At 37.4% G+C, this 25,005-nt stretch overlaps 1 long non-coding RNA gene across 1 annotated transcript; it reads left to right on the forward strand.

Annotated features, from left to right (window-relative positions):
- Positions 1-2,317: 2,317 nt before the first annotated feature.
- Positions 2,318-12,444, forward strand: LOC148676207 (uncharacterized). Its single transcript, XR_015926223.1, has 6 exons — positions 2,318-2,417; positions 7,584-7,720; positions 8,326-8,482; positions 8,959-9,058; positions 9,502-9,583; positions 12,038-12,444. It is a non-coding gene; the product is annotated as an uncharacterized LOC148676207 (long non-coding RNA).
- The last annotated feature ends 12,561 nt before the right edge of the window (positions 12,445-25,005 follow it).

Below are 25,005 nucleotides of genomic sequence, written 5' to 3' on the forward strand. Positions count from 1 at the left end.
AAGATGGTTAAAATTTAGGGGAAGATGGATGCAGCCAAATACAGGACCATTCTGGATGAAAACCTGTTGGAGTCTGCAAAAGACCTGAAACTGGGACGGAGATTTATCTTCCAACAAGACAATGATCCCAAACATACAGCAAAATCTACAAAGGAATGGTTCACAAATAAACGTATCCAGGTGTTTGAATGGCCAAGTCAAAGTCCAGACCTGAATCCAATCGAGAATCTGTGGAAAGAGCTGAAAACTGCTGTTCACAAACGCTCTCCATCCAACCTCACTGAGCTCGAGCTGTTTTGCAAGGAAGAATGGGCAAGAATTTCAGTCTCTCGATGTGCAAAACTGATAGAGACATACCCCAAGCGACTTGCAGCTGTAATCGCAGCAAAAGGTGGCTCTACAAAGTATTAACGCAAGGGGGCCGAATAATTTTGCACGCCCCACTTTTCATTTTTTTATTAGTTAAAAAAGTTTCAAAAATCCAATAGATTTCGTTCCACTTCACAATTGTGTCCCACTTGTTGGTGATTCTTCACATAAAATAAAAAATTTATATCTTTATGTTTGAAGCCTGAAATGTGGCAAAAGGTTGAAAAGTTCAAGGGGGCCGAATACTTTCGCAAGGCACTGTATATGCAAGCGAGTTGTAGATCTAATTTTCCTCCTGAACTTCTGCCACAAACTGTTTTTATCAGGGCACTTCTTCAGAAATTATTAAGTCTCATTTACTTAAATTCTGCAGCATGATGTCTCTTAGGTGGAACACTTCTTACCATTAAATTGTCTGCTTGTCAAAGTTGTAAATTAAAGTATTTCCTAATGGCTACCAGCCCTAATTTATTTGATAAACGGATACAACTATTTGATATTTCACCGTATTTACCATAACTTTTAGCAATACTTTTGTAATTTAATTTGGTTTGTATGAGCTGGTGGTTATCTCATGTCCCAACAGCCACCTGAGGTAGTGTTCCAAGGGTCTTGAGGGAAGGTTGATTTATGCACTAGGTGTTTACAGTTGTTAATACTAGTTTAAATTTTCTACAAGTTCTGTATTTAAATTGAGTGTTTCAATTTTGATTCTGAAGCCTGTTGACTTTGCCAATCTTTTAGGGCTTTGAATACTCGAGTCAGATCTCATTATAGTACTGTATGTGTTGTTCATTATGCAAAAATGCAGTCCTTTAGCCTGTTAGTATAGAGCTGTCAATGAAGCCTGGCAACGTGTGCTAGTCTGTGGACCAGCTACAGAGCAGTAATATTTTTACTGGAAAGTGGTACAAGGATTGTACACACTGTTCTAAATGACATCTTACAAGTGCATTTTAGAGTTTTCACTCATCATCCATTTATTCTCCAGCTTTACTATGGTATTCAGTATATCCTAACATTCATGTCCACATTGTCTAGAAGATGTAAATATTGTCAGCATTATCACCCAAATCATTTTCATAATTCCTCAGCATTTCCCACCTTAAATACATTTTAAATGTCTTCTATGTCCATGTAACACTTTATACTTGTGTATATTAAATGTCATCTGCTTGTCCAAGTGTTTTGAAACAAATACCAGGTATTTGGTAGAGCGAGGTATTTACTGGAGAAAATTCCCAGAACTACAATACTGGCACATGATCTGGTATTTGAACCTCTGACTCTTCAATCAGAAATCCTTATGCCTTTATGTTATGTCCTTTACTTATTTATTTGTATCACTGTTCATTGACAAAGTTGAGGTTTTCCTGAAATACACTTGTTGGATCATTACTAAAACACAAGTAAGGTGCATAACCATGCAATGTTCTTTAGGTTTTATTAAAATGAAAAAAAAAAGTTTTGATGGGTTTTCTGACACTGTTGTAAATTTTGAACAGCTCAAAAGTTTTAAACTATACAATTATTATTATACTATTATACTATATTTTGTTATGGAGAGAGCTGTGAAGCCATTAAAGCATTTTTGAAGAGAAAGTGATTAATTATACTGGAAGGTTTTGTATCTTTCTTGTACTGAGGGTGACAGAAGAGCTTATTACAATCACTTACAGCCATATATCGCAAATGTGGTAAGCTATTAAATGTTGTTGAACACTATAAAATGCTGTTGAACACATGAACTTTAGCTATTGTATATTATCAGAGATATTCATTTTGAAATCTGTATCTGGCTGGAAGTTCCCAATGTAATCAGCAGGATTTTATCTCTATGTAGGTGAATAGAGGAAGTGACAGGAGGAAAAAAAGCTTTACATGCTAAAGTCTTTAAAAGTAGGCTCTTTAAAAGTAGACTGAGAGTTCTTCAGCCTGTAGACTGTTGCAATGGTGATAAGGATGAGATAATGTCAGCTATGTGAGCATCATGTTTCAGCTGCATCTGTTGTTGATATTCATGTTACAGCAAGTGGGAACAGGGAGTGGTAAGACAGTTTTCAGCATTGCCTTTAATTGTTGCTTACTTTCGAAAGTGAATGCGTGCTTTAAAAGAACTTAACGGATTCTGAAACAGAATTATCTGTGTGAATTATTTGAGGGTGCCTCATTATTTTAGGGTGTGTTGTAGTCAATATACTGTATTTAGACCCTCTCTGAGAGAAAGTACAAAAACCACAATTGTGTGAATTCGCAGGATTAAAATCTCACAGAATTTAAAGTAAAGTAGCATACTTGCACAAATTTCACAGAACTGAAAATAGTATTTTCTATAATGTTTCTGAGTTTCACTTCTTTAAGTCAACAAACAGTTTAAAGTAAATTTTAAAAGTCCATTTTCCCTTTCTGGGAGTTTTTCTATTCCTCTGCACTGTACTCACATGCTCAAATGTTATTTTATTAACAATTAAAAACACAAGGCAAAAAGAAAATTTATAAACAAGAGGAGGCTATTCAGCCCATTTGGTAGTTACAGTACTAGTCAATATCTTTGAGGATTTTTAATAGTTGTATCGGGTCCAGGTAGTCTTCTCTGTTCAACTAAAAAGGTTCAGTTTCTTCATTTTTTCAGTGCAGGACATTCTCTTAAGTCCCGGAATGTAATTTTGTTACAGAACTGTTAAAAGATTGTAAGCAATGTTTGCAATATAATTCAGTATAATGTGTTCCATACTGTAGTGTGCTATAAGAAATAAAAAATATTTATTGATTAATAGTATAAGGTTGAGTTTTGCAGCACATTAACCGTTTGGTTAAGACCTGAAGATGTTTCTCCTTTTGTAGCTGAGTAAAGCAGGATTTCAGTTTCACTTATTTGACTGTCAGGGGTGGCACAGTGGTGCTCAGAATTCACCACCAAAGCTTCAGACTTGGGGTGCTACCTGGGTGAGCTATTGAGTTTGTACTGTATATTCTCCCTGTGTTCTCGTGAGTTTCCTTTTGGTGCTCTGGTTTCCTCCCACAGTCCAAAAAAATATACCGGTAGGTTAATAAGCTTGTAGGAAAACTGGCCCTACTGTAGGTGTTTGCATCTGTGTGTCTGCCCTGTCCTGTCCAGGGTGTGCTCTGCTTTGTGCCCATTGTTTGCCTGGTCCAGACACAGACACACTCACACCAGAGCCAGTTTTCCCAGAAGACAACTGACCTACCAGCATGTCTCTGGACTCTGGGAGGAAAGTGGAGCAGCCAGAGAAACTCCACACGAATACAGAGAAAATACAAACTCCATGCAGGTACTGTAGTACGCCGGGAATCGAACCCAGGGTAGTTTCTGATTTTGATGGGGCTTCCTTATTTGGATTTGTCATTTTCCCCTGACCTCCACTTTTTTTTGTGTCTTGCATTTGTGTCTATCCTGTCTTCATGTAACCACAAATGAAGAAAAGGTAAAACACCTACCAGGTTTTGCTATACATAGAGACCTATATGTTATCATTCAGATTTGCCTAAAGACATGACATCATTAGGAGTTGTTTCCCTTCGCAAGAAATGGAAGAAAAATCCTTTTAATAAAATACTGCTTGAGTCCGCCCCCAAATGCCCTTTGCTTTGAGATCCGTCTTATAGCTGGCTATCAATGTAAACCTTTGTGGCTTATCTGTTCAACCATCAGAATGCTTTTCATTGAGTCACATTTCATGCTCACAAAAAGCATACCCCTGATTAGATCAGAACACGGTATTTCCTCTGGAAATTACTATGTAGATGATCTTGGTGGTTTTCCTCTGTCATGAAGCTCAAATTTGCCACTAAAACTTTTGTCACTTTCTTTTTTGACACTTTTTTTTTAAATTCTGCCATGAATTTTTTTGGGGTAAATACATTTGAAAACACCCCAGTAATGTGTCTATGTGCTCTTTGAAAACAATAATGCTAAGAATAATAATAAAACTACTGCTAATAATTAATAATAAAATACTGACTGCAGATACATCCAGATCCACAAAAAAGTGCTACCACAACAATAAAAAATGACCACATACATACATGACAGATACGATATTGAAACTTGAAACTCTCAATGTTCATTTAAGAATTGAGCAGTCAGAGGAAAAAATCATACATAATAATACGTCAACTTGGGAATAAATCTCTGGTGAATGCATACAGTACATTTATGGCTTACCCTTTATACCCTTTCATTTGTTTTTGGAAGGATTTTATATACACTGCAAAAAGTGATAACATAATTCTGTCACTAGGACGTTAAATACAGTTGAAGTTATCTTGAACATTAAACAATTATCTTAAGGTTTCTCATGACTCATGGCTTACAGTAATTTACCATGTGTGTTTTTAGGCCCTTGACTCAGACTGGGATACAATTTACATGAAATTTGGTATGAAAACTTCGCTAAATACCTCAAAGCAGGTCTGATAGGTTTTAGTTTAAAGAAGAATTAAAAAACATTTTACTGGAGGATGTAGTGAACTATGTATTATTATAACAAACGTAAAAAATACTGTTCATGCTTAGTGGTTACTATTTATCCAACTTATAGTGCCTTCCAAAAGTACTCAAAGCCTTCAAATTACAGTATCCTCTATTTCAGAGAGCTACAAAATAATGCATCCACATTTTTAAAACTTAATATTTTATTTTATAATATAATGCTTAAACTGAAGACTGCCGAGGATAACATAAGCTACAGACAATTTCAATACAAACTTTAAAGAGAAAAACAGAAGTGCTGTACAGTATGTTGATTACTAAAGTACTCAGACCTGTGAACTCAGACCTGAGAATTTTTGGAAGCTGAAAAGCACCTTTATTATTATGTCTTTGTCGATTTTACACACCAACTTGGTGCAACTTTTTCCCATTTATCCTGGCTGATTTGCTCAGGTTCTCTTGATGGTTCTTATTGATTGATTGATTGCTTATGGACAGTAGTTTTCATGTCTTTCCGCAGATTTGACTGAATCCTCAAGGACATTTACTTTCTCCTTCTTAACATGCCGTAGTGCTCCCACCACCATGCTTGATGATAGGGGTGGCATTGACTGAGCAATGCACTATGTTGGATTTATGTCAGATGTTAACATTCCCATTTGGACCAAAACGTGAAATTAATTTGAGTTTGCAACAGCAAGGGATTTGAATATCTATGCAGTCCTTATTTGTCTTTCATCTTAACGGTTTGTTTCTTTCTTTTTGTTTCCTGCTATGAACATGTGGAGTAGATTGGATGTTTATAACACAGATAGGTGACTCTAGAAGAATTATTTATGCTTTGTAGACGGCTAAAGATAGGTGACTCTAGAAGAATTATTTATGCTTTGTAGATGGCTATTCCACCTAGCAATTCAAAAGAGTTCTAGGACCATTCTTTCCTTGCCAAAGGTTCGCGGATCTTCCAGATTCACCAGTGCATCCACGGACCTACTACAGTTACTAGTATTATTTAAGTGCCCTTTTTATTTCTGGTGATCACAATATTTAACACTGTCTACCCAATGCCCAGGGCACATTATACAAAACCAACTCCAAAAAACAACACATTCCAGACCAGCACAAGCACCCATTACAACCCAGTCACCAAACAAATGTCCCAAAATAATGCAGTCCAGCAGTTCTGTCCTCTGTGTAGCTCCTCTGCTGGTTCCTAGGCCTCTACTCCAGTCCTGGCGAAACAACCTGGTTGTTCATGCTCCCCACCTAACCTTATTTTCTCCATGTCCAAAGCCAGATAGTGGGGGAGGAAGATGATGCTTGAGCCTTCTTCAGCTGCTCGCTGTAGAGCACTCGCTTGAGTCCAGTGCTATAATCTGTTCTTCCAAAAGTCCAGCTCTCTCTCTCTCTCTCTCTTTCTTCTTAACAAAGGCTCTGGACTCTTCCCCCATGGGGTAGAAAAGTCTCTGTGATGCTCTGGGTGTCAGCAGAGCTCACCACACAGGGCTTGTTCAGGAAATTGCTCTACAAAGACGGCCAGGTGTAACGTCGCATTGTTCCATCACATCCTGTTCTTAGGCATCTCCTCTCGATCACAGGTCCAGTTAAAACTGTATACAACCCCACAATGGTGTGGCAACTGCTAGTGTGGGCCTAAGTGGATCTTAGGGCAGGAACACAGAGGATAAGGCGTGAAACTGTATCAAGGGTGTCACCAGCCCATCGATGCAACTTAACATTGCTCAGCCCTTGACACCTGGTGTTCCCCCAGACACCTATTCTCTTCATTGAGAACAACTGCTATGACTGTACGTTTTTAAGCAACAACATGTGAAAACTGTGCAATGGTCTGAACACTTCTGTAAAGCACCCTACATGTGTTGTCGCATTTTACGAGGTGTTCCACGTTTCTTCATGTACAATTGTGAATGTTTTATTTCCTTATTTATGATAGTATAATGTGCTGTAATAGCTATTGCACTTCAATAAGGCTCACAGAAGGATTACTTTACAAAGGAGAGTAATGCTTTATATTGTTATTCTGACCATTTATTCACTTTTCTCCAGAAAACTATTTTTCAATATTTTTCAGGGGTTATGCTATCCTTACACTAACCTGACTCCTGTATTGATTTGTGGTCTGCTGAAGGAGAAGGCCAGCATGCTATACTCTCTCAGTATATGGCCTGGAGTTCACCAAGGCGTTCATTTCATCATGGCAGAACCAACAAGAGGGTGGAACAGGAAAGCTCTGGATAGTTTTCATTTTCATTAAGACTTAACCGGTTCCACAATCACAGAAGCTCATTTTCAAATTTTCTGACATGATTTCACACTTTGTGAAAAAGGAAGAACCGTGAGCATTCTCAAAACAAATCTGCACTGGGAGCGAAGAGACAATTACAGAGCATTTATGATATTTTGGACAGGGAAGACATTTTAACTCGATTAACAAATGACTCACCAGGAAACCTACAAACAAGGACCTTCCATAAAAACTCTTTCAAGAGTTGGAAATAGATTAATTTCTTAGCATTCTGTTGATTGTTACCATAAAACCTTCAGTAACTATACAAAAAAGGCACCGCAATGCCCACATCAATGATTCAGACAACATCCCCATTCACCTGAGAGAAAAAGTTGTTAGCAAAAGCCAAAGTCATGTTAATTTGTACAGCAGATACTTATAGTGATACTTAGAGCTCTAATACCTAAGGCAGCTTTGTCCCTAACAAGATGGTAACACTCTGATTTCTTTTAGTTATTCACCCTCCAGAAAATGTGACAGTAACTGGAAAACTTGATAACATCATTCTGAAATGGAACACACCAAGGGAAGGCAAAAACTGTTATGAGAGCAATCTGCAGTATAAGACTCAGCATGACAAACACTGGCAGGTATTCACTCAATTTGCTTCCTTTATATTAAAGCTGAGTGTAGACTTTCAGCGGATGCACTTAGAGATATGATTTCTTTGGTGTACTGTATGAACTAGTCTGCAGTTTGGATTAAACTGACATGGAAAATAACCTTTTTTAGTTTCATATTCCTGTTTTGTGTAAATGCTGAAAAACTGTTTTGAGCCCCCTTTTTCCTTTGTCTATGGCACCTCTTCATGTCATTTGAGTTTTGAAACTTAACAATTCCCAAAGTGTTTCTGCTTCAACAAAATGACTGGGAAACGTGTTCCATACTTCCACAACTCTTTGGGTACAGAAGTGTCTCCTGTTCTCAGTTTTAAATGCACTTTAATGGGTTCCACTTTTTAACTCTGTCAGTGTTGAATTAAAGCTGGATTATTTATAGTATCCAGTATCTCTTGTACCACTGTGACACATGCAATAAGTTAAAAAAAATTAAAGGCAGGAATTCAATTTTGCACAAATGCAAACAAGTTAGAATAACATGAAGTAATGAAAAGAGAGTATGCCTTTTGTCTCTCCTTAATATTGATGTTGTATACTGCACAAATACAGGTATGCATTCTTGTGTCTCCAAACAGAGTAAAATTCTGCAAGACTTCTCTTTAACACTGCAAAAAACAGACAATGAAAAATGCTATTTGTTCCGTGTGAGATTCAGATACAACGATATTTGTTCTGGAAGCAACTGGAGTGAATGGAGCCCTCAGATTACTTGGAGAAATGGATCTGTTATAGGTACAACTCATGCATTCAGCAGACACCAACTTTGTTTTGGTAGAACAGGCTGATATATCTCTTGGGTGAAAATAACCTTCTGAAGTGCATTGAAGCAGAAATTGATCTTCCTGTAACAGTAAGAACCAACGGCAAGGTCTCTAAAAACATTCTAAATTCGGACAAATTAATTAGCATGCACGCTAACAAAATTCTTCACTGAAAACAGCTGACAAGCTGCAACAAATTATAATGAAAAATATTTTTTAAATTGCAAATGGCACTAATTTAAAATAAGAGCATCATGCTCTAGTTGTATAAATAGTGCATTCTGGGTGCAGTCAGGAGAAGTTCTATTTAGTTGCCTTTTACAGTAAATGTGCTATTTATATATAGTAGCAAAACAATGATTAACAAATACTATTTTTGCATGTTTTACTGAGTTTAATGTATCTGACGCTATTCATTCTAATGATATTATTTTTTGTCCTCAACAGATTCCTGTCTTGTATATAATTATAATCTGAAATGGTATTTTTCTCCACTTATTATTTTAATTCCTGCAGTCCTACTGTACTGTATCTTTAAAGTAAAACGGTAAGTTGCTATGACTATACTGTGGCTCTTCCTTGGACTCACACTAGAGTATGACTTGTAAGAACTACAGTAGCAGTTCACTACTTTAAAAAGAAAATTCATTTTAAATCACAACAAAAAAGAATGTATGTTGTTTTATTATTATTGGTATTATTTTGTTTCTATTGAACAGCTATACCTGATCTAAATCAAACCTGTATTTTGAAATGCTATAGAATTGAGATTTAGATTGGCAGATCCTTACTGTATGTTATTTGTAGTTTTTCATTACATTTTCATTCTTGATTTTTGTAAGTTTGTAATGTGATGTTACCATTTTATAAACTGTAGCATCCACAAAGCAGAACGAATAGAAGTTCACAATACACACATACTATACCTGTATCAGAGTAGAGTATTTGTAGAGTGAATACAATATTAGCATTGATCATTTTCTATTCCAGCATTAGGAGGACTTTTCTGCCTCAGATTCCTGATCCAAAGCATATTTTTGAAGAACTATTTAACCATGATGAAGCTTTGCAGGTAAAAAGTTCACAAAAAAAGATTTTCATGTATCAAGGAAGTCAGCCAAAGAAATGACAGATTGTCATTTTTGCTAAAAATACATGTAGACATTTACTTAAGAATGGGTACAAAAAATAATGCGGGATGTGAAGCACTTCCCTGCACAGAAATATAAATTTCTTGGGTAAAATTTGTATAATTCTCTGCGGCAATATTAGAACAATATTAGTACTTAGAACAAATATGGTTTAATAATTTAGCTTTATCCAACAGAAAATAATTATCCTGTTTGCAGCACACACTGTGTAGGGACACACAATTTGCAATGATAAATCTGATCATTTCAAAGTGTTTAATGGTCTTTCGGTACCCCATGTTTTTAAAGCAGTTTGTACAGTAATTAAGTGCAGACATCCACCCATTTACCCAGTACAGATTCACATGGCAAGCAGGAGCCTAACCCAGCAAGCAAAGGGGACAAAGTGGCAGGATGCCAGTCCATCACAGGTCACACAGACACACACCAGGACCGATGTCACAGATACCACTTAGCCTGCCACTGTGTCTTTGGACTGTGGGACAAAACTGGAGCACCTAGAGGAGACCCACACAAACATGGGGAGAACATACAATAATCAGGCAAATAGCAGGCCAGGTCCAGAACTGAACCCAGGACCCCACCTCTGGAAGGCAGGCATGCTAACTACTTATACCACCCTGCTGCCCAAGCTCAGACATGATCAGACAATTACGATAATACTTTTTCCCTGAATATTTTTTTTCAAATTTTGGTTTCGCCATTACCTCACAAATCATTGAATAAGCTGTGGATGACCATAACGTTCCAGCCAGACTACGCCCATATGTAGTAAAAACTGATGCTGAAGTTATGTATGGTGGTTAAGGTCACTCTCACTTCTATCAATTCCAATTTATGTTCAATTTATTCTAGATTTAAAATTGGTAAAACAACATTATCATTATTTAATTGACTGAATTTAATGATCAGAGATGAACAACTGTATATCTTGACCAATGTGACCACTTTGGCTAACTAATTTGGTATTTAGATTAAAATCTGATATACTGTACCCTCTTGCATTATAATACCACTACAGTGTGGGACCTCTGTATGACAGAAAATGTCTTTAGATAGCAGACTGTTTTGCTGAACACCTGATCGTGGTTTGTGCACTAAATGGCTACTGACTTGACCATTGACAAATTCCAAATTCATTTCATTTATCTCTGAACTACTGTACTTAACTAATGGGTCACAGATTTTGAAAAAGAAAGGGACCACACATCTGATTCATAATTAGTCAATAGAGGTTTGTCTGGGGGAAAGAGATAGATACTGTACTTTAAATATTAATAAAGTTGTGAGTAATGTTAAAGATGTAATATTTATGCAGATGCGTGTAGTTTTTCTTAGATGAAACCTTTTTCCCTCTTGTAGGTCTTCCTCTAACGTGGTCGTCTAAAAACACTTTTAACTCTTTTCAGCATGCTCTTATTAATTTAGAGGGTACATTAACTAATACAGTGAAATTACTGTACATTTTCATATATTTTGCTCTTAAAACTGCTTATGTCCCTTATGTTACGTGAAAATGGTCAGGTATTAAATGTTGCGACACAAATGGAGGCAAATGGCTTTATGTAAAAGTTTAATTTTCAAATAACTTTTGAGGACCTTTCTAGAATGTGTGAGTGGCTTCTTTCACAAATTAAAATCCCACTTTCCATTAGGGACAAGAAAAAAAAAATTCTCCCACATGTCAGGTTCTAAATATCCAATTCAGTTCTGTAAAATTGTGTTTAATTAGTTGGTTGGCCTTCTCTTTCAGTTCAAAGATTGAGACAGTGGAATTTTTAAATGTATAGTCCTTGCTGGGTAAGTCATTCTCTTACCTTAGCACTGATCTTACTATTTCTTATTGGACTTGTAGTCTGACTGTATATTTCCCTTATACAATTTACACACCTGTAGCACAACTTTTCATATCCTTGCTGAAGGTATTTTGCCACATAATCTTTGAAGGCATTTCCAACCAACTTTAAACCACTGTCTTTAATGATGATGGTTGAATTCAAGAGCACAATTAAGATAGTTTTGTCAAAAATGTGTTCCTCCGTTTAATAACACATTTCTTGGTTGATGGATTACATTCTGTCAATTCTCTTTCATTACATTGTTTCAATGTGTGGTATATGTAAAGTATTTCACTTTCTCACTGTATTTATTGTAATGTACATTATGTAATATTGTAATATAAATATAATATGTTTTACTGTACTATATGTTTTTGCCTTGGCCTTCTTATTCAAGTCTTGCTTTCCTGAAGGTAAATGGTCTGACCTTATAGCTAAATAAGCAGAAAATATTCTTTATTTGCTGTCCTCGGAGGCAGATGGGATACATTTTCCTTTCATCAGTACACTATTTTTTCCTTTCACCCCCTACTGCAGTGTCCTGGTGCTGTCAGAGACAACTACAGTGAGTGTGTGCCAACGGAGATTGAAATCATCTGCCTGGAAAAGGCAGAAAATCCGAATGCTGAGGACACAATGACTCACAGCAAGGGCTCAAAACAAGACAGCCGCAGAACATCGTCATCTCTGGGAACCTCCAGTGAAGAATCCTCTAACCAGACAGATAGATTCAGCTTCCCTATGGACAATAGTGCATACGTGATCTGGTGAGGAAAGAGAAGGTCTTCTGCTTTTACTTTCATGTCTAAAGACCAGAAAAATACAGGAGTGTGACAGCTGAGACCCAAGACCGTACAATGGAGCAGCCTGTAGCCTAAACTGTGTAAATCTGGAGTATGCCGTAAGACTCTGGCATCAGAAACACTAAAAATCTGTTTACGAGCCTACAAGTTTTCTGTGCTTTTGTGTAGTGATACATCTAACATTTTTCTTTTTAATGTATATTTCAAAGCAGAGGTTCCCAGATTGCTGTTTGTGTGTCCCTCAGAGACCTCACACACTGTCTAGCCTGGAAATCTTTCTGCCAGGATGAGTCGTTTCCTGGACAATCAATAATCAGCTTTGCTCTTTAACTTAAAGGTGTTAAAGCTGTAAGAGCTGAAGCTCTTAAAGCTGTTGAACTTCAGCTGTATTGTTTGTAACATTTCAGTATCAGGCTTAGAGGAATGTGCTATATTTTCTAGGTTTATTTATGCTTAAAACAGGACTTCCAACGTTGATAGTTAAGCAAAGAGATACAGTATATCGTACCCAGAGGAGTTCAAAAAGTATATATAAGTATCGAATAAAATAAGGTTTCAGACATAATTTCCATAGGTTTACAAAATGGCTTTATACAAAAAATAATTTAACATGCACTTCTTCCGTACTCACGGCCTTCCAGAATGAAAAAGAACGTTCAGCCGTCTTTACCTGGAGAGGAAGAAACGAGAATTAGTTTAACACAGTTAAACCTGGTTATACAGTAACTGTTTTATTTTCTCTCGCACGGATCCCCCCAGTATTTGCGTGGCTGGACTGGATTCTTGTTTTATTACAATACGAAGCAAATGTATCGCTTAAAGAAGTTTACACAGCGATAAATAACTTAAGAATGGGAAAAACAAACAAACGGGGACCAAAACTAATTGTACTTTATGAATGAAATAAAATATAAAGAATTCTAGTTATCAATAAAACACAGTTTATGTGCCTGATCACGAATTCGGAGATTTCACTTAGACGGATAACTGAATTCAGCTTAGAGATTCTAAAGTTTCCAATTACCAAAATGACCAAATCACCATCACCTCTTTGACACATTGACAGGCACAGTTACAGTATTACTAATATGTTTTATACTGTATGCTTTTTACGAATTTCGGATGAGTTCTATATCCTTAGAGCTCTGTTTAACCTCAGGTTGCTTTAGCTCCTTAAAGCAGTGAAGTACAACTCAGTACCAAAAGGGGGCAGTATGTCTTTCTGAATTTCACCTCAGAAATAATCTCAGCTGTAGGTTTAATTATTCTCCACTCAGCGTTCTGGATTACTTTCTAAAAGGAAGATGTAGGTTAATATGAAGCCTGATTTAAAAATTAATGTGCATGTGCGTATTACGCAGGCAGATTCAGAGTGACAGAACTATTCAGTTAAAGTAAAGTGGTAAATACTTGGAGTTGTGCTGTAATTATTTATACACTTTTTATTCATGAAAGAAAATAAATTAGCATACCCGGTTGATAGACATATTCAGTATTTTTCTAAATAAATACAAACTCTCAAACTACTACAGCAATGAGATGTACTGTATTGATAATATGGTATTATACAGTATTTATAAAATGTGTTAATAATATGAATTTATATTATAAACTGAATAATACTGAATTTAATTTATAGTTTTGTTTTTTTTTAATTGCAGAAAAAATTGTGGCCCGATTCACTGTAAAAAAATATAGAAATTAGGTAGTATATTGCAATATATCTTGTAATTTAAAAATACAAAACTAACAAATAACAATGTAATTGTTACAAGATATATACATTCCAAAGATGCATGTCTACAACTTTAAAGTTTAAACCATAATGCTGAAGCAGGCTTCATACCCAACGATTACTGTATCCTTTGTGAGAGTATTTTCTCCTGAGTACCTGGTAAAGTTAAATTTACCTGTACATTTCTGTTGTTGTTGCTATAGTTCTTAATGCTATAAATGTAGTCATTATTAAAGCTGCAACAAAGTGGACATAAATTAAAAATCTACAATTCTTTGCACATTTATATGTCTTAATGAGTTTTTGGTTTACTCGTAGATGCATACCATAAGTATTGTAAGTACAAATAGGTTACGTAGGCAGCTCTTCAAATTGTACTTGGAAAAGTTTTTAGTGTTGACAAATTGTTGTATTTAGTTTAAATACTGTACACAGTTTAATATTGCTTGTACACATGGAGGTACCCAACAAATCCTGGTTTGGGTCCTATTCACAGGCAATTTTGTTTTTAGGTTTCTTTTAGTAGAATACTTTTCTGCTTCTATAAAGAAGAGGCTAGCTTTTTTTCAGATCAGTGTTTCATCTTTTTTTTCTTCTAAGTCCACAGTGGAGTAAACTTCCTTTGAAGAACAAACCTACAGCCTGAGGGCAGAAGTGATTGAGCAAAGTCCCTCACTGCTAATAAGTCCTTTGTCTTCAAAGGTACACCTGCGTGCAAATATTGAGGTTCTGTAGTAACGACAACTACCAAATCTGTTTCAAAATGTTTTTTTTTGCAACTTGTAGAGCTAATGTACAGTATATCTCTTCAAAAATGGCTTGTGTTGACTGAATTTACTTCCTGGTTTATTTCTCTTCCACTTAAGTGTACAGTTAATATTATTATCTTACAAATTTGGAGCAGTTAAGTTCTCCAAGATGATCCTGCTGTTTTATTCTGAAGCGGATTAATGGCAGAATACAGCACAAAGGTTCTTGTTCTCTATTATTTGTGAATCACGTTGAAGCTATGCCCTTGCTTTATTTGCCAATCATTTAAAACAGCTTCAGAACAAGGACAATGTAAAGTGATATTCACAAACACAGGAAGCAAAATATTGGGAAGGGGTTACCATCAGATCTTTATAAATTAAGACCTTTAGAAATTAGGTGACTTAGAACATTTCTATGGACCCAACACTGTGGTCAAAACAGCAAGGCAGCACCTATTCTTTCTCCATAGGCTAAAGACGTTTAGCATGCCATCACATATCTAGGACAACTTCTACAGGTGCACTATTGAGAGCATCCTGACTGGTTGTATCACTGGCTGGTATGGGAACTGCTCCGCCCGGGATCGCAAAGTACTGCAGAGGGTGGTGAAGTCAGCGCAGCTCATTACCGGCTGTGAGCTACCAAACATCCAGGATATCTACTCAGCTACTGTAGATGTCTGAAGACGACCAGGTCCATTCTCAAGGACCCCAGTCATCCCAGTCACAAACTGTTTTCCCTCCTACCGTCCGGTAAATGGTACCGAAGCATTCGGTCCAACAGACTACAGAACAGCTTCTACTTCCAGGCAATAAGACTGCTAAATAGCCAACCTGCAGCTCCTTTAGCAAATCACCTGTAATGGCTACATGGACTCACACTTTTCACTGCATTCAGCATAACTGCACTACTTGTATATATTGCATACACCATGGACACATACTGTAGCTCTGCTCATATTGAGTTTTTTTCAATTTCTATTACATCTAGTATTATGTAACCTTATTTTCGTAACCTCAAATTTTGTGATTTTTATGATTTTTGTAAACCCGCAGAAAAGACATTTAATTGCCAGCAACTACTGCTGCACACTGTATTGTTGTGCATTTCATAAATAAACTTTGATTTGATTTCTTTTCCTTCACCACACTTTCCAATAGATATTCCAGATTTCTACTAATTTGTGTATTGCACAATCAGACGCATGGTTTTCTATGGTGGATGTTGATAAAGGCTCTGTAACTGTTAATTGTTTTTCATAAGACAGGAAATTTATTAATTTAATTAAATTATGAACAATTTTAGTTTAAAGAAAAACATTAGCCATTGACAAATATTAGTATGACAATAAGTAGTAACCTGTTACAGAAGGTGGTAGTAGCTGTCATTTAAATCAGAACGATGTGAAATTAAAATGCTAGTAGTAGTTGTTGTACTTTGTGTATACATATTGATTTTATGATTACAGAAAATAATCTTTTTTTAGATGTCTCTTAGATTGTCCATGTATGTAGAAAGGCTGGTAATGATCAGTTAAGCATATAGATTGAAAAATAAAAATGTAAACTCCAGCAGAAAGTGAGGGAAAAAAGTTTTTTAAACAAAGCTGTTAAAAATAAAAGAAAACTAGCAGAGATAGTCTCGTAGATCTATAGAATCTCTTCAAAACCCAGTCCATTGTTAATGCTGCCAAGGAACAAATGCAGAGATTTTTTTTAATTTATCTTTCTCTTTGAAATGTACATTAAAAACACTTTCAATAATGCTCTTTTTATTTTTATAAAAAGCTTAATGACCTATGTTTCATTTTTCTGTAACACACCATTGAAATATCTCCTCTCATCTCATTTTCTAACCGCTTACTCCTGGTGAGATTTGCAGTGGTAACAGGCTGAAGAGGGCAGATCAGGCTTCTCTTTCTCCAGCAACGGTCTCCAGCTCCTCCTGGGGGACTCCTGGATGCTCCCAGGAAGGTGAGAGATATAATCCATCCAGTGTGTCCTGGTTCTGTCCTGGGGTCTCTTTCCTGTGGGCCATGCCTGATACACCTCCAATGGGAGGCACCTGAGGGACTTCCTCACCAGATGCATGAACCACTTCGACTGGCTCCTCGCGATCCAGAGGAGCAGTGACTCTGCAAAGTCCTCCTGGATGTCGAGCTCCTCACTCTATTATGATCTGGGATCATGACCTTGTTGGGGTGGAGGGACCTGAGTGCCCCAGGCAGCCTTAGAGCCATGTTGTGTGGAGCTTTGCTCTCCTGGTAGGTTTACCTTTGGCAAATAGGAGTGGAGTGGTGGCTCTGTGGCTAAGGACCTGTGCCTGTGGCTGGAAGGTTGCTGGTTCAAATCCTGCTGCTGGCAGAGGAATCCTACTCCATTGGGCCCCTGAGCAAGGCCCTTAACCCAAGCTGCTCCAGGGGTGCTGTACAATGACTGACCCTGTGCTCTGACCCCAAGCTTCTCTCCCTGTCTGTGTCTCATGGAGAGCAAGCTGGGGTATGTGAAAAGATGCAAGAAATTGTATAGGGCTAATAAAGCAACATTTATTATTAAATTTGAACACTGCCCAGGTCAGGGACACGGAGACCCACCCCTGGAGCCAGGCCTAGAGGTGTTTTTTTCTCCAGTGAGTGCCTGGTAGGCCACCCACATAATCCAGCCGGGCTCAGCCCAAAATGACTACGTGGAGCTGTTGTGTGGGCTCACCACCTGTGAAAGACTGAGGTCAGGAGCAGTGCCAGTCAGGTGATGAGCATTAGAAGGATGGACTAGAACACTTCCATTTCAATTCAGTACATTAATTTACTGAATAAATCATTTCCTTTAAATTCCCTGCTTTTTATGTCTCAGTCTTTCCTCACAGAAAGAGATATTACCTCCATGTGTTCTCATAAGAGCAACAACAAACATCTTGCTTAATTAATAAATAAAGTGCACTAAATATGGCTTAGAGTCATGTTTCTTTAAAACTACATAATGATAATCAACACTTGAACAATTAAATCTTTACACTTTTAATTATGCATCGTACTTTTTTTCACTTATGTGCTGAGCAAATAGGAAGGTAATTTAATCTCAGGTGGATTGTTTCCTTATAAGCATTTATAGCATTAATAGCATTGGATGTGTGGTACAGTTCTTTTCAGGCTTAAAGTAGAAAAAAACCTTAGTCTCAAGCTCTGTGTTGCAGAAGATTCTGGATCAACCACAGTGGGTTTGGGGTTGAATGTTTTATTTATTGAAATATTTTAGTGGGGAAAGACCTGCTGCAGGAATTAATTTCCATAAAAGCCCCAAGACATGTTGCACAAAGAGCCTCCTGGCTTTCACATTTCTTTACAAGACAAGTAGAACACACAAGTGTTCGAAACAACCTCACCTTCGACAAGGCTTTTTCAACAAACTCTTTAAACAACTTCTTGCAGCAATGCGACAGAAGTTGACATTGTCAAAGAATCTTTATCTTTCACATAAACTGTCCCTGAAGCAGACACTTAAGGGAGCTGTAAAACACAAGTACTTTTTGGTTGTCATTTTTCCCCTCGTCTTGTTTTTAATTCTCTTGTCAGGCCCCTCAGGCAATAAATTGGGGGTTGACAAAATTGGTTGTTGGCAAGCCCACTGGAGCTGGGAAGTTGACCATATTATCTGCATTTTTTAATGCTATGAGAAGCAGAATCTACTTCAGCTAAAGATAGGTGGGGTAGAAGCAACCAGCAAAAAACACATTGTCATAGACCTCCAATAAAATCTATGAAATGTTTTGAAGGCACACAATTTATAAAGATGATTGAAGAGACTTCTCTCAATTTTTTTTTAACCTGAATCCTTTTATTTGGTGATTCTTGGGAAAAAAAAACCAACTGAAATTCTATTTCCAGTGTGTGACATATTTCATTAAATGACCAAGAACAAAAAGAAACCTTGAAAACACCACAGCCGCAGTGCACTAAAAAGAAAACAGGTTGAAAGCCTGGTTTGTTCTTTGTGCGGTTCTCAGAGGAGCGTTCATTTTCACCAGTACGTTTTTCACATCAAAGCTTTGGAAGCTCAAAGGTACAGAAACCTGTTTTTAGAAGAAATATAACTCTGGGAGCATGACTCAGCTGAGATTCTCAATTGGCAGATAAGGATCTCGATACTCTGGACAGGGGTGCCTTCAATGGCATTCCCAGTGTTTTCCCAGTGTTTGTGTGAGTTGTCTGTGGATACTCTGGTTTCCTCCCAAAGACAGGTACACGCTGAGAGGTTAGTTAGCCCTGCTGAATTACCCAGTCTGGGAGGAGCAGAAGTGGTGTCCCTTCTCTATTAGTTCACCCTATCTGGAGCAGCCCTGTTACAATATCAACCCCAATATATTTGGGCACAGTATGTATTCATGTGACAAAGAAAGTTATTCGACTGTAGCTATAACATCCAGCCATTTTATGAATGTGTCATTGAATTCAAGGTCATGGTGGAGCCAGAGCCTATCCTGGCAAGCAACTGGCAGAAAGCAGGATACATCCTGGACGGAACACAAGTCCTTCAAAGGGCAGATTCATACACAGACAAAGGGAGAACATACAAACTCCACACAGGTAGCCCCCCAGGACTTGAACCCAGGTCCCCAACACAGTGAGGCTCCTATGCTAACCACTGCACCATCCTGCTGTCAACATTACATCTAAATTATTTGCTTGTGTCAATGTCCTTGCTGTTTTTTTACCTACAGTAGATAATGTCAGCTGAATTTTCACAGCTGAAAGGTAAAATATTCATGTGAAAAGGCGTAGACAATTAAAATGATCCACACCAATCAGTTTGTGTAAAAAAAGGGGGCCCCAGTCTGCCTGTAACATGACCTGAATCATCAGATTGTTAGATTCATCATTTACTCCAGACAGAGGAGTTTTTCTGGTTCAGCAGTTCTGGAACCTGGTTGAACCTGGTTCCAATTTTTCAAGAAAACACTTTTAAGAAAATTAACTTCTGAATATATTCAACATAACAGCCTTCTGAAATTCATAATCTCTGATGAGAAATGGCATAGGAATTTACTCAGCTGGAATATTAATACTTCTCTGCTGAGATCTTAATGCATACAGGGTAAACATGCTTAGGTCTTCATTTTGAAGCAATATCAATGATATCCAGCCCCAGTGTCCGTTCACTTTGTCCTTTCACACAGCAGTACTAAAATTCCAATATTTATGGGTCTATACACAAACACTGACAACAGAAATAAACTCCCATGGCAGATTTCATCCTTGCCCTCTTCAGGAGTTTGCCAGTCTTTCATGTCTTGTTCCTGCCATCTCTAGCAAAAAAAAAAGCTGTGCGCTTTAATTTTATTGAAAGATGTTTTTAAATCATGTTCCCTGAAGGCACGTCGTACCTCAGAGTACTCTGGCACTTGATTACACACATAGAAAAAAAAACAGTGTCACACCAGAGTACAGTTGTAAAGCAGTTTATAATTATAGTGAAGTAAAAAAAATAAATAACGTATGCTGTATTGTAGAGTAAGAAGATGACAGGCTTGCCAACAGTTTGACAAATGCAAAAATCACCTGCTGATATGGTGTAACTATGCTAAGTATAAGTATTCAGATATACAGTATAAGTATTCAGATGAAACCCAGGTAAGATAATGGCACGACATCTGTTTCTTTTTTGTCTTTTATAAGTTACCTGTCCTTCCATAAACCCTGAAATGCAGAATAAAAATCATGAATTTAGTACCTAAATAAATGTCTCTGCATCTTGGATACCCGTTGCTTTTTCACAACTTCAAAACTGCTAGAGACCATATCTGTATGCTCAACGTAGTCATTTTGGGCTGTGTCTGGCCCGATTACGTTGGAAGCCCACCAGGCTCTTGCCCATGAACAGCACCCCGGGCTTGGCTCCAGAGGTGGGTCTCAGTGTCACTGATCCAGGCAGGGTTCTCTGAGTTTTTAAAGGAACCATCATGGGTCCTTTGAGTTATAGAGTCGAAAATGAACATCTAAGCCTAGAGGAATTCTGATGGCAAGAAAGTGAATGAACAAATATTAGCCTGTGACAACTGATGGTATTTTGCTTAAATTGAGCAACAATAAAGTTGCATATTAACTTATTGTTTAGAACCAGAAACATGTCTTAGTCTATTGTGGAATTCTTCCACAGCTAAATATCAGCTTCATTGTTGTTTTACATTTTGCTTTTGTGTTCGGTCATCATTTTGAAATTCAGCTCTTGTAATAACTATTTCTATTTCTTGTCATTTCTATTTGTAATAGAAATTACAGATACATCTCTGCACACATCTCTAACATAGTGGAAAGAATTATGACTTTTTCCATGTGTTCTGCATTTGGCAGTGTCCAGACGCATAGGGAGAACAGAATAAGATATAAGAGTTTACATCTGCTTCACAAAGTGTTAGAAAATATATCTGGTAGAGGTTTGAGATAGGAAGGAGGGGGAAAAGAGGAGTGTCATTGCAGTCTTCTATGACTTGGCATAGTTATTTGAATTATATCTCAATAAAAATAAACTGCATATTGGGTGCCTACAATGTTAGCTTATTCAAACAGTGACACTTAGTGAATCATGGCAAATAAACAAATAAAATGGTAGAGAACACCAGAGGGCAGTGCAGTGTCTCAGTTCCACCTTTGTTTAAACAGTCTTGTGTACAAGTTTGGTCACCACGTTGCAAAAAAGATACTGCTGCTTGGGAATCAGTCCACTGAAGAGCAGCCATATACATTTCCGAGATCAAAAGAATACCCTACATTGACAGGCTAAAACAACCAAACCTCTTCAGTTTTGAACAGAGAAGACTATGAAGGGCCCTGCTTTCAGGATTCAAAAGTATTTAAGTATTCAAAGGGATTGTCAAAAGACTCCTTTAAATTCAAAAGTGTAAACACAAACCAGGGAACACAAATGGAAACTGAACGGAAGCACTTTTAAGATTAAGAACTAGAGCTATTCCTTTACGCAAAGGGCTGTGGGAGTATGGAACACGCTACCCAGCCATGTTGTTGAAGCCAATACCCTGGCTTCTGTTCAAGGGATACATCAGACCTTTTGATCAATTGCCAGCAGCCACCTCACAACTTTCAACCCACTGAAGCAAAGCAGGTGTGAGCCTAGTCAGTACCTGGATGGGAGACCTCCTGGGAAAAATTAAGGTTGCTGCTGGAAGAGGTGTTAGTGGGGCCAGCAGGGGGCACTCACCCTGCGGTCTTTGTGAGTCCTACTGCCCCAGTGTAGTGATGGGGACACTATACTGTAAAAAGGTGCCTTCGGATGAGACGTAAAACCGAGGTTGTGCCTCTCTGTGGTCATTAAAAATTCCAGGGCGTTTCTCAAAAAGAGTAGGGGTGTAACCCTGGCATCCATGGCTAAATTTCCCATTGGCCCTTACCAATCATGGCAACCTAATAATACCTATCTATGAATTGTCTTCATTACTCTGTTCTCCTTCCCACTGATAGCTAGTGTGTGGTGAGTGTATTGGCGCACTATAGCTGCCGTCGCATCATCCAGGTGGATGCTGCACATGTGTTATGGTGGAGGAGAATCTCCATTATCTGTAAAGCACTTTGGGTGTCCAGAAAATCGCTATATAAGTGTAAACAATTATAATAATTATTATTAGCTACTAGCAAGTAGATGGGCTACATGAGCTGGATGACCCTCAGAGAGGAGGAACACTGGGTGAGAAGGGAGGACTGTCTTTTCACTAAGGACCTGGACATGATTTAATAAACATGCCACACTTGTGCTGACTTACTGCTGCACTTAAATGCACACAGGCATGCTGACGACCTCCGTCCACTCCATCTACTGTATCTAATCTATCTCACTGTACAGTATATGTCATCTATCTGGAGGGATGTTATCATTTCTTCCCTAAGTCTGCAGTTCTAAGTTTTTGATGCTCGGCGCTTGATGTTTATGGAGTGAGCTTGAATTGTATGAGTGTTGCTCGTAAATTGCTGCTGAAAAGAATTTCAAAAAGTGTACTTTGTTGAAGCTACGTTTTGTGTAATTGCTTGACATTATGGAATAATAAATGTGCTTTTCAGCAGAAATAAACACGTTTGGGCAACTTTGGTCACCCCCATGTAACAAAATGTGCTAATAATAAATAAATAAATTTCACATCTATCTGCCCAGTGTTTAAGACCAACAGCAGCATGAATTAGTGGTTCAGGCGTGTCTGGAGGATTGTGGGGCAAAATCCCAGATGGGGCAGCGAAGTCTTGCCCTTGAGTAACACACTTCACTCAAATTTTTCCAGCACTGAATAAAAACTCTCCAGCTTGTCATTGCAAATTAAAATTTGGTCTCAACTTATCTGGTTAAATAAAGGATTAAAAAAATTAATAGAACAAAGCATTTGATTTGAATGATTAACCATTTATTTTTATGTGTTCACCTCCCAGTATATTTATTTGAACAAGACTTGCAGTATTGCTGCACACCATATAGATAGGATACATTTTTTTATCATTAAGTATTCACATTTACAAACTAGCCCTTTTCTCAGACGAAGCCTTACCTTATAAATTATAGATGCTGAAACAATTTTTAAACATGTTCATTAAAGACAACACTTTTTTAAAAAGAAAATCAGCTCATAAATATTTCTTAAAAGCAAATGTATATAAAAAAGAGACTTCCTCGACAACCAGAACATGTAAAAGCAGCTTCGTAGTGTTGCACACAGAAGACACATACACGGCTGCGATGACTGTGAATGTGATGGTTTAGAGAAAGCTGGAATATATTCACTTTAGAAATGATGTTTGTGTGGATGACATATATTATCCTTTAATCTCAGACTTAGCTTGTTGAGCATCAAATTGAAATATCCTGAACAGATGTAAAAACACATGTGAGCCGCTGCTCACAAGCTGTGCAAAGCTTTGTTTCATCTGCTGATGATGTGAGCCTTAAGGAGATCTTTTTAAAATTTCATCACTATTCAAAAGGATAATTAATACGTACCCCCAGGCTTTGATTATGCTATACCCAGTGTGTACCGCTGGTGTAGAAATAATGAGGCACTCATCAGGCAAAATGAATGCTCCCAACAAACACACAGTTTGCATAAGATACTTAAGATTCAGTAAAGGTACAGTGTAGGTGGTTTAATCCAATTTTAATTTGTACCACAATACAATATATAAGATCATGAGGTTGTAAAAATTGGAGGTATTTTGTTTACAAGAAGCCCCTTGTCAGAATACAGCAGATGGTCCTATTAAATACTTTATGGACGTTATTTCGAACTGTAATTTTGAGCAAGCGAAGAAAAACAAAATACACGGTGAATCCATTAAAATATTATCAGCTTTGGTGAAATGGAGAAGTTTTTCGACTCCAACCTGTCAAGGGCTGTGGAAAATAATGAGGCATGACAGTTATTAGGGACTACATGGTGGGGCTGGCATTACAGCAGTTTTTAAGGAAGACCTCCACCTCTGACCTTGGCATTCCCTAAACACACCTGTTTCCAGTAATTACACTGTCTTCTGCAGTACATGCTAAGCACTGATCTCTGCTCATTGTTATAAAATCTAACATATATTGTAGATACAAGACATTCATGGTTTAAAAAATGATAGATAATGCCTGTAGATCCAGTTGGATGCCGGGGACAATATTTACAAGTTAATGATCAGATGTGCAACAAAGCCATTTCCTTAAACTGTTGAGGCTTTGTCTAGTAAAGAGTATATAAGTATGAGATATGTACAGTATTTGTTTTGTCTTTTGACCCTGAAGAAATGTCTGACAACAGGAGAGAACAAAAATCTCTTAGGTTACTATAAGAAAGCACGTAATTGTCTCAAACAAAAGATAGGAAAAATATATGGTGAAAGAAGGATATTGTGAAATATAGACATTTCTTTTGTCAGTCTACATTCTATTTTGGCATAATCCACTAAGATTATGTGTGAAAATATTAAATGTGAAAATCTGTATGTATTGTTTTTAAATGTATCGTCTGCCAAAAAATAAGGTGAAAGATACATCAGGCATTTTTATCAGTAACCACCAATTTGCCCTCATAACAGTTTTCTTCTTTGCAACTCAGCCATCAAAGCCACATTCATGTCTCCCAAACTACTTTTCTTGCAGCCTGTGGTGACAAGACACACTTGCACCCTCTTCCTCACAGGTTTGTTACTACAGCAATAGCCTTAAATTTCTTAATAATGGACACTA

The sequence above is a fragment of the Lepisosteus platostomus genome, chromosome 2 (genome assembly GCF_059453375.1).
Source record: "Lepisosteus platostomus isolate fLepPlt1 chromosome 2, fLepPlt1.hap1, whole genome shotgun sequence".
NCBI classification, from domain to species: Eukaryota; Metazoa; Chordata; class Actinopteri; order Semionotiformes; family Lepisosteidae; genus Lepisosteus; species Lepisosteus platostomus.